Source organism: Gracilinanus agilis, chromosome 3 (assembly GCF_016433145.1).
Source record: "Gracilinanus agilis isolate LMUSP501 chromosome 3, AgileGrace, whole genome shotgun sequence".
NCBI lineage: Eukaryota > Metazoa > Chordata > Mammalia > Didelphimorphia > Didelphidae > Gracilinanus > Gracilinanus agilis.
Window position 1 is genome coordinate 381,973,979 of NC_058132.1, and position 16,934 is coordinate 381,990,912.

Here is a 16,934-nt window from a genome sequence, read left to right on the forward strand (position 1 = left end):
ATATATATATATATATATATATATATATAATATATATAGTTGGAAAAAGGAGTATTTCAATAGGCAAATAATCTCTTTTTGTTATTATGAAAATTGTTTTGATTTTGAGGACCCTGAAGAGGTTTTCGGGGTCATGAGTGGCCAGGCAACTTTTTGAGAATTGCTGAGATTTTGCAGGTTTTTACCTTCTCAATTGGCTTTTAGGATTGCATTCAATTCAATTAATTTCAATTCAATGATTATTGACCTGCCTTGTACCAGGCTGGGGTGGGGGCTATGTGTTGGAAATACAAAAATTATTCAATCCTGCCCTCAAGGAGCTCATATCTGACTGTATCAATATTTCCTTAAAATCTATTCTTTTCTTTCCCAAAGTTCTTCCATTGTATTATATTATAGTCCATATATATTAAGAGATGAAGAGTATCAACATATCACTTGGAAGAAACAGCATATGACTACTTTTAAAAGCAACAGGCTTCTGCTTTTCCTTTAATTAATTATTTTTCACCATCCTTTGATATCAATTAAAATTACGTGATTAAAACAATCCAGTTAGCAAAAATGTGATTATTGGGGTTGTCTGTTTAGGAACTCATCACTGTGTAGTATCAGCATAATTAGAGTCACCTACAAGTTTTTCTAAAACACCTTTCTTTCAGTCCATTTCTTAGCCACTTTTACATCCTTTCATCTCTACAAAACAAAATTGCCTACTCTGGCCATCTATGACTTTTCTTTTAATCTGTTGCTTTTTAGTGAAGTTAAATAGTCTTTTTTTTTCTACAACTGTAGCTTCAAACATGAGAAGAGACAAGTACAAATTGTGTTCTTTTTGAATGCACGCAGACAACTCTACTCTGGACAGCCCCAGGAAACATCAGGCAGGCTTGGCTAATTCTTTTCTTCCACACACCAGATAGCACTGCATTCCAGTCCTTAAAATTCTTAGCACTCATTTATCTTTTTTATTTCTTATTTGACAATGGTAACCAGGGCTACTGTTCTAACTCTGCATTTAAGACATGGGTATCCCAAATCCTGATGTGTAGCTTGATATTGTTGCTAACTAAGCTTATACAATATTCCATCAAAGAAGACCACTCCTAACTTGAAGCTTCTTCAGTTATGGATTGCAATTCCTTTGCAATGTGTTAGAGAGTTACATGGGGCACTGCAAAGTTGTGTCTTGCCCACGATCACACTGACAATCTGTGTAATAGGAAGGACTCCAACCATCTAATTCTAAGGTTAGCCCTCCATGCATGATACTTTCCTATATGCCATTTGTTGAATTAAGACAATGTTGATGTGGAATCTAGAGATCCCAAACTTGTGGTCTAGTGATATCTCATGAACCCCAAGTTTTAGGAATAGCTTGTAGGTTGGAGACCCCCAAAGCTTGTAATCTGTTCCCTGTTCCCATGAGAATCCACCCTGAAGGGAATCCCAGACTAGCAGTTGCAGACTGAATAATAGACCCTAGGGTAAAAGCTAAGTGACTCTTTGGTGCAGTAGGCAGTGTGTCAGTCTTGTAAACTGAAGGTCCTGAGTTCGATCCCTGAAAGGGGAATGTGGTACAATGGGAGAAGCTTCTAAGGCAAAAGAATCACTTAGCTTTTAGTTATTTTATTTATTTAGTTATTTTAGTTATTTGACCCTGGACAAGTCATTTAACTTAGTTTCCTCATCTGTAAAATGAACTGGAGGAAGAAATATCAGTATCTTTGTCAAGAGAACCTCAAAAGGGATCATTAAGAATTAGACCACATTGAAAAACAACTAAACAAAAAAAGAATATGCTGTCGTTCTCCTTAAAAACACTTAGACTCCCAAGGTTTGAAGTATAAAATATTCTTATTTACAAAAATTAAGAGAACCAGAAAAGATATGAATCTGAGATTTTGTTTATTTGTAACTTTAAAAAGTAAAATTTAATTTAAAAAAGACAGAAAAATACATTTTGAACTACAAAGAGCCATAGAAATGAGAGCTAGCCTTACTATCTTTTAGTATCTCTTAGGCAATATGAAATCTCACATTATTTTATTTATTTTTAATCTGAGACTTTAGAAACACAAGGGACAATCTTCTCCCACACCCTTTCACACCCCCAAGTGGGTAACCAAGTCTCTAGAAGATTAGACAGTTATCGTGACATCCAATACTGTTTCAGAAAGAGGAAAAATTGTGATTTATATCTTTATTCCATTGCTCCCTTGTGGGGACCTATTGTCTATTGTCTATTGTCTTTTTCCTGGTAGTATTTACCAGGAATCATTGGTTATTTCTTCCTTTCACTCTCTGCCTTCTATAGCTCCTTATAGCTCTTGTGATTACTTATTCGTTTGTGGGGTGCACAGGGAACAGTAGGACCTCTAGTGTGAGGTCTTGCTGAACCCTTTTTCAAGGCTGCTTTCCTTCTTTGGTGTCTACCTGCCACCCAGTCTCACCTGTGGCTCTAAGAAGCTGTAGCATGTACAGTAGCCACACACCAGTAAAACCATCTCAGTAGATGAGCTAAACTAGATTGAGGATAACTAAATAGCCTTAACCCCATTGGTCAGGTCAGGGATATGTTTAACCCAAGTATGTAAAGACTTACCCCTCCAGCAGAATGGGTAAATGATAACACTTTGTTCCATTGGTCATGAAGGTGCCTGAAGTAGGGACTGTGGAGTTCTTATATCTTGATCAGACACAGAAACTGCCAAGATCTTTCTTTGTATCCCAGGCCAACACCAGTTACCCTGACTTTTGTCTTGTCATTGGACTTTGATGACTCTGAAAGAGGGAGGGTGACAACTTTGTGTGATTCTGCCTCACTTAAATCCAACTTACACATAAGTCAAGACATCACCTCATTATTTCATTGGTCCTCTTTGAAAACAAAGGACAAAGAACAAATCATTCTTTGTAGGAAGGAGGAAAGAGTAGAATCAATTTCTTATTGCAGATACCTGTACCCAGACAATGATTTTATAGTTTTTATAGTGCAGCTACGTATGTCATAGTAGACCAGAAATTGATTTGAGAAGATCTTACTATTAATTTGGACTCATTTAGATTTTTTAATACCAAGATTTATTGTATATTTTAAAAAGTATTGATGTGTAAATTTGTCTTCTATTGGGCTCACTGCAACCATCTTCAGAACACATCAATATTTGACAGACTATCTGTATAATATACGTGCACTTCATTTGGCCCCCACATGGTTTTGATTTCTTTGGTTAGATCTCTCTGTTTTTAAAGTTTTTAAATCCATGAAACTTGAAAATTATAAGAATTTGTTTTGGGAACATCGATTTGTAACTCTACTTAGGATTGGGAGTTTTTAAATTTTGCAGAAAACAAGCTATTACTTCCCTTCCCATCTTCTTTTGGTCAGAGCTGTCTTCTAACTTTTTTTTTTTTTAACCAACCTGGGATTTTGGGTTTCTGTAGTCAATTCTTCCACTTTTGTCCCACTATCTGAGAGAATCTAGCTTATCAGGAACTTATCTAAAGCTTTTCCTCCTTACAAATCCATTTTCCCCAGCTTTGTTTATTTATGGGCTGAGAAGAGTGGGAAGGCAATTGAAAAGAAGTTGAAGAGCTGGAGAAATGGGAATCTTGTGGTCCAGATTCACATGTTTATTATCCTGAGTGAGGAGTTTATGATATATTTTTAAAGAAAATCAATAAAATGTCCCATCTTCCTACTGAGCCCCCAACTATATCTCTGTAGTAAGATTCAGGTGGCAAAGGCCCCCTCCTCACTTCTCTCTGGTTGCATAAAGGGTCAGCCTTCTTCTTACAGGTTCACAAATGAGGAAGTGCACCACAGGGGAGTGGTGAAGATTAATCACTTTATTTAAAACAGCTCTAGGAATAATTAAAACAGAAAGGAAAACAAACTTAAAGAACAGAAATAAGCATTGGATTTAGTCTCTGCCCTTTTCAGGAGAAAGAGAGAGGAAATGGAAAAGAAAGTCCAGACTCTCTTGTAGAGAAAGTTCTGCAAGCATTAGTCTGCTCTAGTCATGTTCCACCTTGGGTTCTAAAGGCTAAAAGCAGAACTGTGGCAGAAGCATCTATTAAATAAATCAATTAATTGATTGCTTAAGCAATTAATCCTATTCCTGTGCGAGGATTGGTGCTAGTACAAATACAAAGATCAAAACAATCCTTATTTTCAAGTAGCTTACATTCTGACTCTGGCCATATTATTTTGGAGTCATTCCTTGTTTTTCTCTTCTCCTATCTGATGCTCTTATATCACTAGCTAAATATCTTAACTATCAATTGAATCTGGCATTTAAACCTTGTTCACCTCATTCTCTGTCATGACAACTAGCATACAGTCCAGGTTTCAGAGGGACATAACAATGAAGTGAGCACAACACTCTGTAGACCTTCAATTTGGTAGGCAGCCTAATACCTCTTCCCTCCCACATTTTTCTTCAAAGCCCTCCAAACATTGAGCTAGCTTTGTCATTACATGTATCGACCTCATCATCTATGTGGTTATCCTGGAAACTATATTGGCAAGGTCAGTGAACTTATCTACAAACTTCAAGCTTTTTCCATTTTCTATAACTGATGGTTCCATGTATTGGATGAGATCACAGGCTGGTGGAGAACTTCTGTTTTCTTCAAGTTGACTGTCAGGACAAAATTAGCACAATCTTCTCATGTCTGTAGGAAGCTTCTCATACATGTGTAACAGAAAAGTGGGGCTTCTTGTGTAATAGAAGGGGTCTATGAGTGGTGAACACTGTCATTGTGTGGCCCAAAGGAAAGAAAATAGACATTTCTGGTCTCTTTCGACCCTTCCTCCTTCTCCAAAGGAGATTTTAATTTTTGTCCCTCTGTTCTCCTCATAGAAAGGGAGTACTTAGCTAGAATTATATTCCTCTAGTCCATTAAATCTAGGGAAGTGAAGTGGGACACACTTCATACAGGCACATACAGACACCCAGAAGTTCAAATTATAGGAAACTATTTATTACCAGCTAGTGGGGCGGTCCCTCTTAATGGGAGTTGTGCCAAACAAAGACCTAAAGCTTAGGCACCTGAAGAAAACTTAAATTATAAAAAAGTCTCAAAGGGGAACTTGAAGCTTGAAGAGTTACAAAATGATTTATTTTTTCCTATTAAAATAATTAATTTGTTACATTAAAATACTCAGTTAACTCCCTTCCCCTATTAGAGAAGGCATCTTTTGGCAAAAAGATATATTTGTATATAAAACTATGTTTTATTTATTTCTAATATTAGTTCTTTTTCTTGAAGAGTCCTAAAGCATACTAACAAAGGTTAGAGCTCTCTTACTATGAGTGCAGAACTGAGTCAATGACTTTATGATAATCAATGAAAACAGTATAAGCATTATGGTACTTTTAGGGAAAGACTGTTTATAGAATCATATCTCTGAGACTTTTGGGTGTATTCTTCCTGCTCCTTAGTCAATTTATTATTTTCTTATATTTATAGTTATTTTTAGTGACATAAATTGTTAATACTTTGCCGTATAATTGACTTGCATTTAGATGGAATTTTGGCATTCTCATCTTTTGATTGTAGATATGTATGACTTCTCTGAAGAAATTTGGGATTAGGCTTGTTTTGTCAGAGAGGAATTTGGCAAAGTGATTTGCTAGTAACTGATATGCTACTAAAGCACTTGGGCTGCACTTTGCCACTGTTACACAGGAGGTATGATTTCATTCATCTCATTTGACAGAGCTCTTGTTATTCATTAAATGAATGGTACATAAGCCTTCTATTTGGTGTTTAACTCAACTTATATTTTTGTTGTGTTAGGTTTCTTGCAACCATATTGATGACCAGACAATCTCCATATTTTCCTTCCAGGTTTTCCCTCTTCTCTGTCATCATTGCTTCTCAAACCTCTGTTTTAAAGTTTTGATTAATGTAGAATTATTTTTTAAAATTCTCCTTTGACCTCTATCGCTTAGCTTTTTGACTTAGTTTCAGTTACTGATTGAGAGAATCTAGATTTCTAATACTTTGATTTTTTGTGGTAACTTTGGTTTACTGTCAGATTTACTTTACTCTTTTTCCATGCTTTCATATTTTCTATTTTATGCATTAAGTAGATGTTGATATAATCTTCCAAAATGGGACAGCTAGGCAGCTTAGTGGACAGAGAGCCAGGTCTGGAGATCGGAGGTTCTGGGTTCAATTGTGACTTCAGACACTTCCTAGCTGTGTAATTCTTGGCAAATCACTTAATTCCCATTTCCTAGTTCTTACTGCTCTTCTATCCTGGAACTGATACTTAATATTGATTTTAAGATAGAAAGTAAAGGAAAGAAAGTGATTCTAAGACAGAGGGTAAGGAAAAATTTACTCTGCATCAAGTGAATTTTAAAAACAAATAGAAGTTTTAGTCATGCTATCTTACAAAACAAAAAGAAGCATTCAAAAATTAAAAACACAAAGACATATTAAACCTGTGCCCTCTCTCTAAAAATGAACTCTATAATTTTTAAAAAATTATCTCTATGTGTCCCTGTTATTCCCGACCTATGTATAATATAAGCTGGGTTTAAAAAATATTCCAATGCATTTCTATCAGTCTTCAGTAGCTTTCTCAAGTCTCTTCTGTCATTTGGTAGTGGATGTCTGTCCTTAGAATTATTTTTTCAGAGATACATGTTTTCCTTCTATGGTTTTTACCATAGCAATGACCATTGCATATACTTTTATTTACAGGACCTGAAATATTTTTCTTTTACACCAATACAATGTTATCAGTGGAAATGAAATTAAATATGTCATTACTATCTCTTACTGTTGTTCTTTAGGAACCCCTGAAGCCTTTCCATCCACTTGAAGCTGAGACATGACTTCCTCATGAGAACCTGAGCACTTCAAGAATGAGGATTGTCATGCTTTTCTTTTTGTATCTTCAGAGCTTATAAAAGCAATTTGAACAAAGCAAATACTTACAAAGTATTTTTTAATTCATTCATTCACTTTGTCAAATATGTGAAAAGGCATTCATTCTTGATAATCATAACAAACGTTAATTTTTGAAAAAAATCTGTTTTGGTGTAGTTGCTCTCCTGGTTGGATTTGTGTTGGTAAATTAATATATATCTGGTTTTTTTTTTTAAAACCTTTTCCTTCCCTCTCAGAAGCAATACTGTGTGACCTATAAGACAGAAATGCAGTGAGGGGTCTGCAATGGTTAAGTGACTTGCCCAGGGTTACAGTTGGGAAGTACCCGAGGCTATATTCGAAACCTGGACCTTCCATCTCTAGGCTTGGTGCTCTATTCATTGAGTCACCTACATGTCCCCTCAAAAACTATATTTCAAAACCTAGGCTAAGTATGCCCATCTTCTCTTCAAAATAATTGTATTTCCCAATCTATTTCACTATTATGTAGAATTTCTGGAGTTTGATTGTTACTCTTTGACAAAGAGAGAAAAGAAATGGAAGAAGGTAGGGCTCATGCATAGAAACAGAGCAGTTGTCTGATCCCAACTTTTATTTACATTGATTGAATTTTGGGACTGGGTTAGTAAGAGAAAGAATGAAAAATATTTGAGATATTTTCAATCAGTTCTGCTCCAGGATTCTTTCTAATGTCAAGTAGATTATCTTGGGGAGGTGGAGAGGAAGAGAGGATTAAGATCATTTTTTTTCTAATTTATGAACTGGGTTGAAGGGGAAGACCATTGATATGCATCTTATCTTCTGCCTTTACATTTTAAGCCTACCAACAGATGACACCTGCTACCCTTACTACCCACTGGTCACATAACTGTCTTTTTGTTAATGTTTCATCACTAGCAAGCTTACTGTATATCACTTATTTGGATTCTCTACATGAGATACGTGGAATTTGAATGAAAAATTATGGCAACTTCTACTGGGGGTTCAGACACTGAGTTGGCTGGTGGATAGGTGATTCATGATGTGAAAGCTATTATAAGTCAAAACTCTGCCCACTGAAGTGCTGGCTACTTGACAATGCTGTCTTTTTGAAAATGAGGAACATGTTGATCTGTATTCTTATTAGTGTATAATTTGGTGTCACAGAACTTAATAAGCTCATCTGCAAGATTTCTTAAATTAGTTTAAAACAGACCCATGGTGAACACAGAAAGAGCATCTTGTCCTCTTTAGGGTAACTTGTCTTCAGATTTTACCTTTGTAAGATTCCCTGATTATTCTCTCATCCCACTTTGTGCCTAGGTCAGCTCTTTGTGTCTATCTCTGTCTCTCTCTTTACCTCTATCTTTCTCTGTCTGTCTCTTTGACTCTATCTCCCTCTCCTTTTTCTCTTTGATTACCATAGCATTTATGGTAACTATTCCTATTCATTTTCATAATGCAATATTGTGATTTATACATCTTTGGTAAAAATTTAAAATTTTTCTCAAACCCCCAGTTTAAAAATGAAAAAGAAACCAGATTTGAGAAGATTGGCTTCTGGTGTCTTTCCTATTTCACATTCTCTAGTGGAAAGCATGAGACATTAGCTGATCAGGCAGTAGGGAGAACAGGGCCCATTTTGAAAACACTGCCATTATGAAAAACAGAAGACCACAACTTTGGACAGCGAGACTCCAATATATGTATAATCACAATGTAATCCTGTTTGAATATATTAATTTAGTCAGAAACATCAAATTCTTGCATGGATTATGCTAGTCTGATGCCTATGGATGGCCTTTGAAAACCTTCTGTAGCTCATATACTCATAATTTAGTCTTGTGTTTTAATGACTCTCCATTCTCCTTTAGACAGAGAAAAAAGTCATACAGAAATATTCCCTTGTATTTAGATAGGGGAGGAAAATTTTTCCTCAATTTCAAAACCTTCCTGACTATCCTGATTTTTTTCAAGTTACTGTTCTTCATGATGAAGAATACATAAAAATCCTTATCAGTACATTTAAATCATATGAAGTTTTCTAAAAGAAGGACCTGCTAATTCTTAAAAATTACTCAATAGAAATGAAAAGAAAGATGTGATTATCTTCTGTATATCCTGCTCTTCCTTAAAGTGACATGGAAAGACTAAATTTGTTTCATTTTTAAACAGCTTTAGATGTTGTGATGAAAATCCTGTGGATGAATATTTACTAATACTTTTTAATATTTAAGGAGATTTGTAATTTCATTGATATAGGTATTCAATAGTGAAGATTATGATCAAGCTACCCTCATTTTGTGTAATTCTTGCCAATATCCTGCTGTATATCTTCCATGATTGGTCTTTTTCCCTTTAGTCCAGATCTCTTAACACTATTTGGATGCTAATGAACATGAGGTATACTCACAGTTTATTCCCAAAGCACCCCTCCTCCCTCCCATAGGAGAGTAGGTAAATATAATTAAGACTTACATCCCTAGACTTTGCTCATCAGCAATACCTCTTGATGACTATGAAATTTGTTTTCCATCTACCATATACTACTACCTCTGTGACTTAATAATTTCCTACCAACTATTTCTCTTCCTATCTTATTTTAATCACTAAACCCAGAACAGAAAACTATCTCTAACCCATACTATCTATTCTTTCACCTCCATCCTCCTTAAGCTCACCCTATCAAATTCCCACTCTAACCTTGCTCATTCCTTCTATTTTGCCCTTTGGAATTCATGTTCCCAACTGTAGAAACTTCTTTTTGCTCTGAACTTCATTCTCTCACACATCTTTCTTGCCCTCACTGAGAGTTAGGTCATCTCGTGACACTACATCTGTGACCCCTATACTCTTATTACTTGATTATGCCTTCACTCTTCCTCACCCCACCCAAACACTATTAAGGAGAAAGAATCTGAATATTTCTTGCTTCCCACTGAAGTGTGACTCCCTAATCTCTTATCGTATACTGAATCTCAACTTTACCCAGAAATGTTCTATTTCCCCATCTTTCCTTGTGCCTTATCCTTTCTAAACACATTTTTCTGCCTTCATCAAGACATTCAGTTCTTCCATCCATCAATACTTTCTCAGAGCTTTACCTTGGCTCTGACTTTACTTATCTCTCTCTCTCTCTCTCTCTCTCTCTCTCTCTCTCTCTCTCTCTCTCAAAGCACAACCTAATCAACTCTGTATCTTGCCTTTTTGTCCTATTACTACTCATTCTTTGTTGAACTTCAGGCCTGTATTGTTCCCACAGTCTCAGTTGTCCTACTCACCATGATGTTGAATGCTGCTGGAGGAAGTCACATAACTATATTGACTGGGTATATTATAAATTTGGGTCATCCAACTTAAATTTTGCCCTCAAGGCAGCAAAGCAATTCTTTTATTCTTCCCTAATCATTTCCCTATATAACTCTTCACAAAAGCTTTTCCAAGACTTTACCTGTTTTCTCATTTCCCATACTTTTGACAACCTCTCTCTTTCTTAGCTGAGGACATTGCTTCCTTTAGAGAAGTTGAAGCCATTTAATATAAGCTCTATCTCTTTCCCTTTACTTCTAACCTTTGATGTTACCTTCCCCTCTTCTCCTATTCTCTCTGACAATAAAGTAGCTTTTTTTCCTTGTCAAGGCCAATCTGTCTATATGTGTCCTTGATCTAGTCCCTTTATATCTTCCCAGCCCATGACAACCTCTATCATCCCCCTCCTCTTAATCTTCAACCTCTATTTATTGGTTCCTTCTCTACAGCCTTCAAACATGCCAAAGTACCACCTATTTTTGTCTTATATCTTCCCTCTCTTTCTCAGAGAAACTTCTAACAATCTGTGTTTGCTTTTTCTACTTGCTTTCCTCTTACTGACTCCTCAATTCTTGGTAAACTGTCTTCTGACCTCATCACTAAATTAAAATTATTCTTTCTCACAGTTACCAATGAGTTATCAATGATTTCTTAATTAACAAACTTAATTACTTTTGTTCACTCTTTATTGTTCTTGACCTCTTTACTTCATTTCACATTTCACCTCCCTCTTTTATGGAGTAATAAATATTTCCTCTTGAGTTTTCATGACTTTCCTTTCTTTGGGTTCTCACTTTACTTGTCTAACTGCTTCTTTTCAATAGCCTTAGCTATGTCATCTTCCAGATCATGATCTTTATTGTGGATATCCCACAAGACACTTTCTGGTGCATCTGACCCTTCTCTCTTTAAAATCTGTCTTGGTGATCTCATTGGCTTTATGGTTTTAATTATCATATTTATACCACTGACTCTCAGATCTATATATCCAGTCATATTCTCTTCCATGAGTTTTAATACACAATTGCTTTCTTGAAATTTTGAACTGAATGTGTCAGAGACATCTCAGACTCAACATGTTGAAAATGTAACTGATTGTCTTTTCCTCATTTTCTTTTATCTTTTAATGACACCACCATTTTTCCAGTCCCCATGGTTAGCAAATTTTCAGTTTTCCTGATTCCTCATTATTCCTCATTTCCACATAAATCAGTTGCCAGATCTTTCCATTTATACTTCTAAAACATCTCTTTTGTCTGGCCCCTTGTCTGTACTCACATGACTATCATGCCTTTCCCCTATCATATCATAACATCAATTTCCCTGCCCCAAGTCTCTCTCCATTTTGATCTTTCCTCCAAATTGCTGTCAAAGTGATTTTCCTTAATTCAGATCTGACCAAAATGTTGCCCTACTCAATAAACAATGGTGCTTTCCCTTTCCTTCTAGAATAATATATAAACAACTCTATTTGGCATTTAAAACCCATCATGACTAGATCCCAACATATCTTGCTAGGATGATATAAGTAATTCTCATTAAAAACTCTATGATCCAGTGAAACCATCCTTCTCTTAGTTCTTTACACTTAGAATTCTATCTCCTCTCTCCTTCTAGCTGTGCCCATGACTGAAATATATTTCTTTCTCACCTTTCCATCTTATCAACTTCTTCTTCAAGATGCAATTAAAATGTAACTTTTTACGTAAGCTTTTTTCTCAACCTTTAGTGCCTTTCCCCTCAAATTACTTACACTTTAACTATTTGATGTTTACTTCCTTTACATTTATTCTTGATATTTATTATTAATTTATTCAATAAAGCAGTCAAGTACCAAAAAAGTTGAGTATCAAATGAATTTTCTCTAGAAAGAATAATTTAAGTTGAATTAATCCATTCCAGATACCTATGAAAATTCATGGACTTCCAAAACTGTCAAGTACCAAGGTTTGATTGTACTTCTATGTGCCCGTGTTGTCTCTTCTATCAGATATAAACTCTTTACAAGTAAGGATTGTTTGATTGACTGTATTTGTATTCCCCAAATCTAGCAGACTGACTAGCTCATAGTAGGCACTCAATAAATGCTTATTAACTGATTGTTTGATTGCTATACCTTCTTTTTAGTCATATATCTCCTTGATGTTATGCTATAGATAACACATTGGATGTGGTGTCTGGCCTGGAGTAACAAAGAACTAAGTTCAAATTTGACTTCAGAAATTTACTATCTGTGTGACAGTGGGCAAGTCATTTAACCTCTGTTTGACATAGTTTTCTCATCTCCAAAATGAAGATAACAATAACATGTACCCCTCATGGTTGTTTTTGTAAAGAACATAGTAGTTAGTACATATGAAGTACTATATAAACATTAGTTATTTTTACTATTATTATTCTATATAGTTGTACTCTTCTCACATTTATGCCTAGTAGAGGCTTCAAATTTTAATTTTTTTGTGACTTACACTTTTAATTCTTTGAAGATTGTGGTGTTGTGTATGAGTCATAGCCATCATTAGAAGAATATTGGTATTAGATATTTCCATATATTTAAAATAAAATTTCCCTAGTTCAAACTTATTTCTTATCAGAGTTCTGTGACAGGTTTCATCTCTGGATGCTTACAATCAGTAATTAATTTGCAGACTATATTGAAAAAGAATTCTATTTTTGTTTCCTGAGTAATAGTCTAGAGCTCATTCCCTCCCATTTTCTTTTTTCCCTGTTTTCTCAGTGACTGTGATTTACCTCATTCTTGTGTTTCTCTTTATAGTTTCTCTACAAAACATCCCACAGATCTAGGATCATTATCTCCATTCTTCTAAGGTCAGTTGGGAAAAAATCATCCCAATTCTCTCTTAAGATAATTAAAGGAAGCTAGGCTCCTTGCGTTTAATAGAACCACTTAGGTTCATTGAACAAAAAGCTCTAGATCAGGAAAACAAATATTCAGCTTTAAAATGCCATTAAGAACTCACTATCTTGCTCATCTAAAGAGATGGGAAAAGCACATGCCATTCCAGATTAGCTGAGATAAGGAAAGGTGAATATGCATAATCAGTGATAGAAAAGAAGATAGAGAATAGGATATAAGATGCTATGCTGATTACGGTTTATTACCAAAAAACCAAAACAAAACCAAAAAAACAAAAAGCATTCAATTTGATTGACCTCTTAAAGTCTCTCCTCCAACAAGATGTTTCCTATGAATATGTCAAAATCCTACCAATTCCTTGAAAGAATGCAGTAACAGAGAGAATTTTATTCAATGACCTCTGATTATTACTATCAAATAAAGAATAATACCGAGAGGCATATGTTCAACAGTGATGTCTCTTGAAACCATATAGGTTTCTAGTTTTGAGTTCAAATAGAAGGTGGACTTCTATGATAGTGGTCATGATAGTGGTGGTAGCTGACACCTGTACAGTGTTTTAAGATTTTACAATCCCACCCCCCAGACATAGGGTGAAGTCTTCCACACATTCCTGTCTTCACATTACATTGTGCTGATTGTGCTATACTCTGGAACACAAAATCCTTCTGAGATCTATAATCACTCAAAAGTTAGATAGAAAAATGCATCTAGGAAAAATCTAGTGGTTAAAATGTAGCTGTTTTCTAGGCTGTCATGGAGTTATATTGTTCAGCCCAGTTCTGATTTCCCAAATTAGGAGGCACACCAGATAATGTAAATGCAAGAGGTACTGCTTTATTGCAAGCTTGAGCTTGGGTCCCACAATGGAACAGGGAATGAGAAGTCTAGCCAGCTTATATACAGTTTGAGTTCCAGGAACTGGGCGGGGGGGGGGGGGGGGAAGCCTGGATGTTAACACATGCTTCCTATCATCCATTCACCAGATGTTACTGTTTGGGTTCTTTCCTGCCATTCATTAGGTGTTCCTATTTTTATCAGCTCTTATACCTAGTCACCTTCCAGGCCTAACAATATAAACAGACCTTATAGCTGCTCTAGCTGCTCTCTTTCTCTTTCTCCTTCCTTCCCTCCTTTTCTTTCTTTCCTGTTCTCTACCTCTCTATATAAGCACATGTATATACATATACACATACATATATGAATATCTCTGTATGTATAGATGCATACATGTACACACATGCAATAATAGTGGCTATCATTTATATAATGTTTATTGTGTACAAGGCACTGGTCAAAGTACTTTATAATTATTATCTCATTTAATCCTCACAGTAGCCCTGGGAAGTAGATGCTATAATTATTCCATTTTTTTACAAATAAGGAAACTGAGGGAGAGGTTAAATAATTTGGCCAGAGTCACATAGAGAGTAAGTGCCTAAGGCCAAATTTGAACTCTGGTCTTCTTGATTATCTATTGTGCCACCTAGCTGTTTCCTATAAACATGTCTGTCTATACACAAATACATGACAGATATTGGAAATGGACTAATTTAGGGAAATTTTATAGTTCTTTTAATGACATAAATCTATATGTTAAGGGGGCAGCTGGGTATCTCAGTGGATTGAGAGCCAGGCCTAGAGACAGGAGGTCCTAGTTTCAAATCTGACCTCAGACACTTCCCGGCTGTGTGACCCTGGGCAAGTCACTAGACCCCCATTGCCTACCCTTACCACTCTTCTGCCTTAGAGCCAATACAAAGTATTGATTCCAAGATGGAAGGTAAGGGTTTAAAAAAAGTAAATCTATATGTTAAGCCAAGGCCCATTTAAAAAAATCAGCTATATGGCTACAAACCACAGGATATATCGGTTTCTGAAAAATTAAAATTGTGGGTAATCTAAGGAGCAATAGAAAGGCTTACGGTGAATATAAGTAGGCTGAAAAACTATCAAATAAGAATTATGAAGGGGGGCAGCAAGACTATCCTTAGGAAGATGGATGATGAGCTAAAGAACAGCTTCAGCTGTTCCTGTGGTAAAAGCAAGAGACAACTAATGGATAACTCTTTTGGTACCTAAGCACCGTAAAGAAATTTAAAGGAAGGAATAATGCTAGCAGGTTGCATTTTCTCTCTGTGATGGAGAGTTTATGGATGCAAATGGATAAGTTGAACAGGAAAATAAAGTATAGACAGGCAGAGGTCTATACTATTTGAGAGAGTGTTCACATTGATGAAATCACACCTACCACTGAAACATTTAGTTGCAAGCAAAAGTCTTTAAGATGATTAATAAGAGGGGGAAGTAGGGGGAGCACTACACCTGGTGACTGGATCTCCGGAGGGCCTCAGATAATTCATAGCTATGTTACCCTGGGCAAGTCACTTAACCTCAATGCCTAGCCCTTTCCCCTCTTTTGCTTTGGAACTGATACTCATTATCAATTCTAAAACAAAAGGTAAGGATTAAAAAAGATTAATAAAAGATAATTGAGAGATGATTAACAAATAATCTGTTTTTAGGAACAGGAAGGATAAAAATTAGTAAGCTGAATAGCTTTTATAAAAATGACAATGGCCAAGTTTATAAAAGAACAGGCTTGAGAGAAGGCAGCTCTACTTATTCAGCATACCAATTCTTTCTCTGAAGTATTTACTAGTCATAATTCAGAATGAATTCTTCTTCAAAAGGAGTTTAACAAAAAACAAAACAAAACAAAAAAAGCCCAAAGATATTCAAATTTACCTGCTGGTATGATGCAATTAGACAAGATTGACTTTATTACTGGGAAGACCTAGATTCGAATTCTGCCTTTGACAGATTGGGGCTGTGCCCACAGGCAAGTCACTTAAGCATGCTAGGTGCTCCAGGCAACTTAAGGCAATAAGTTGCAGATAAAGTGCCAAACTACTTTGCTAGACGTCCAGGAATTCCGTATGTAACAAGTCACAGATCCAGTTTCTCTATCTTTTGGTATAAATAACAGCTTACATTTATTTATTAGTAAGGTAGCATTTGATCAGTGAAGCCCCTGAATACTTTGATGACTTCCCTAATCAATATGATGACACAATAGGGTACAGACTATCTATCTAGCCATATATAGTATAAATAGTTGTGGATATTTGATTTGTATGTGAACACAAATATATACAGAGAAAGAAAGGAAAAAGGGGGAGAGAAACAGAGATAGAGAGAGGCACACACACATATGCACACAAAGAAAGAGAAAAAGACTTATGGAGAGAGGGAGAGACAGTGAGACTGACAGAGACAGAGACAGAGAAACTGAGAGAGCTATAATCCAAGAGAGGGAGTAGACACGCATGGCTATTGACATTTTACTGATAGGACAGGTAGAACTGCTGATGATCAGCAAAGGGTCTATTATAGTAAAATAATAGACCAACTCCCTTTTAACAAAGACTATCAAAGATTTGCCTGGTGGCAGCCCCAAGTTAAGTTCTCTTTAAAGGAGATCTGATGATTTATTACTTTATATATTTTTATATCTGTTACAGTCTCCTGTGAATACTTTGTGTCTTCTGTATTTTTTATGAGGTTAAATATGTCATCTGATAAACTACTTGAATGTAATATCCAGAGAGCTTCTATGGGAACTAAAGATTCTTTTACTCTCATTTGGGGGCAACCTAGACATAAACTTTGTTATGATCCAATATGTTAGAAGATTTTCCTGAATTAATTCAAGGTAGGGACAATAAGAAAAATTAAAGACAATGACTTTCTTGGGGAGAATTCTCCTCACAGCAAAATTGGTCCTTGTAAACCACAAGTCCTAGGGGGCTCATGGGTCACAGATAACCTAAAATTGGAGGGAATCATATGAGAA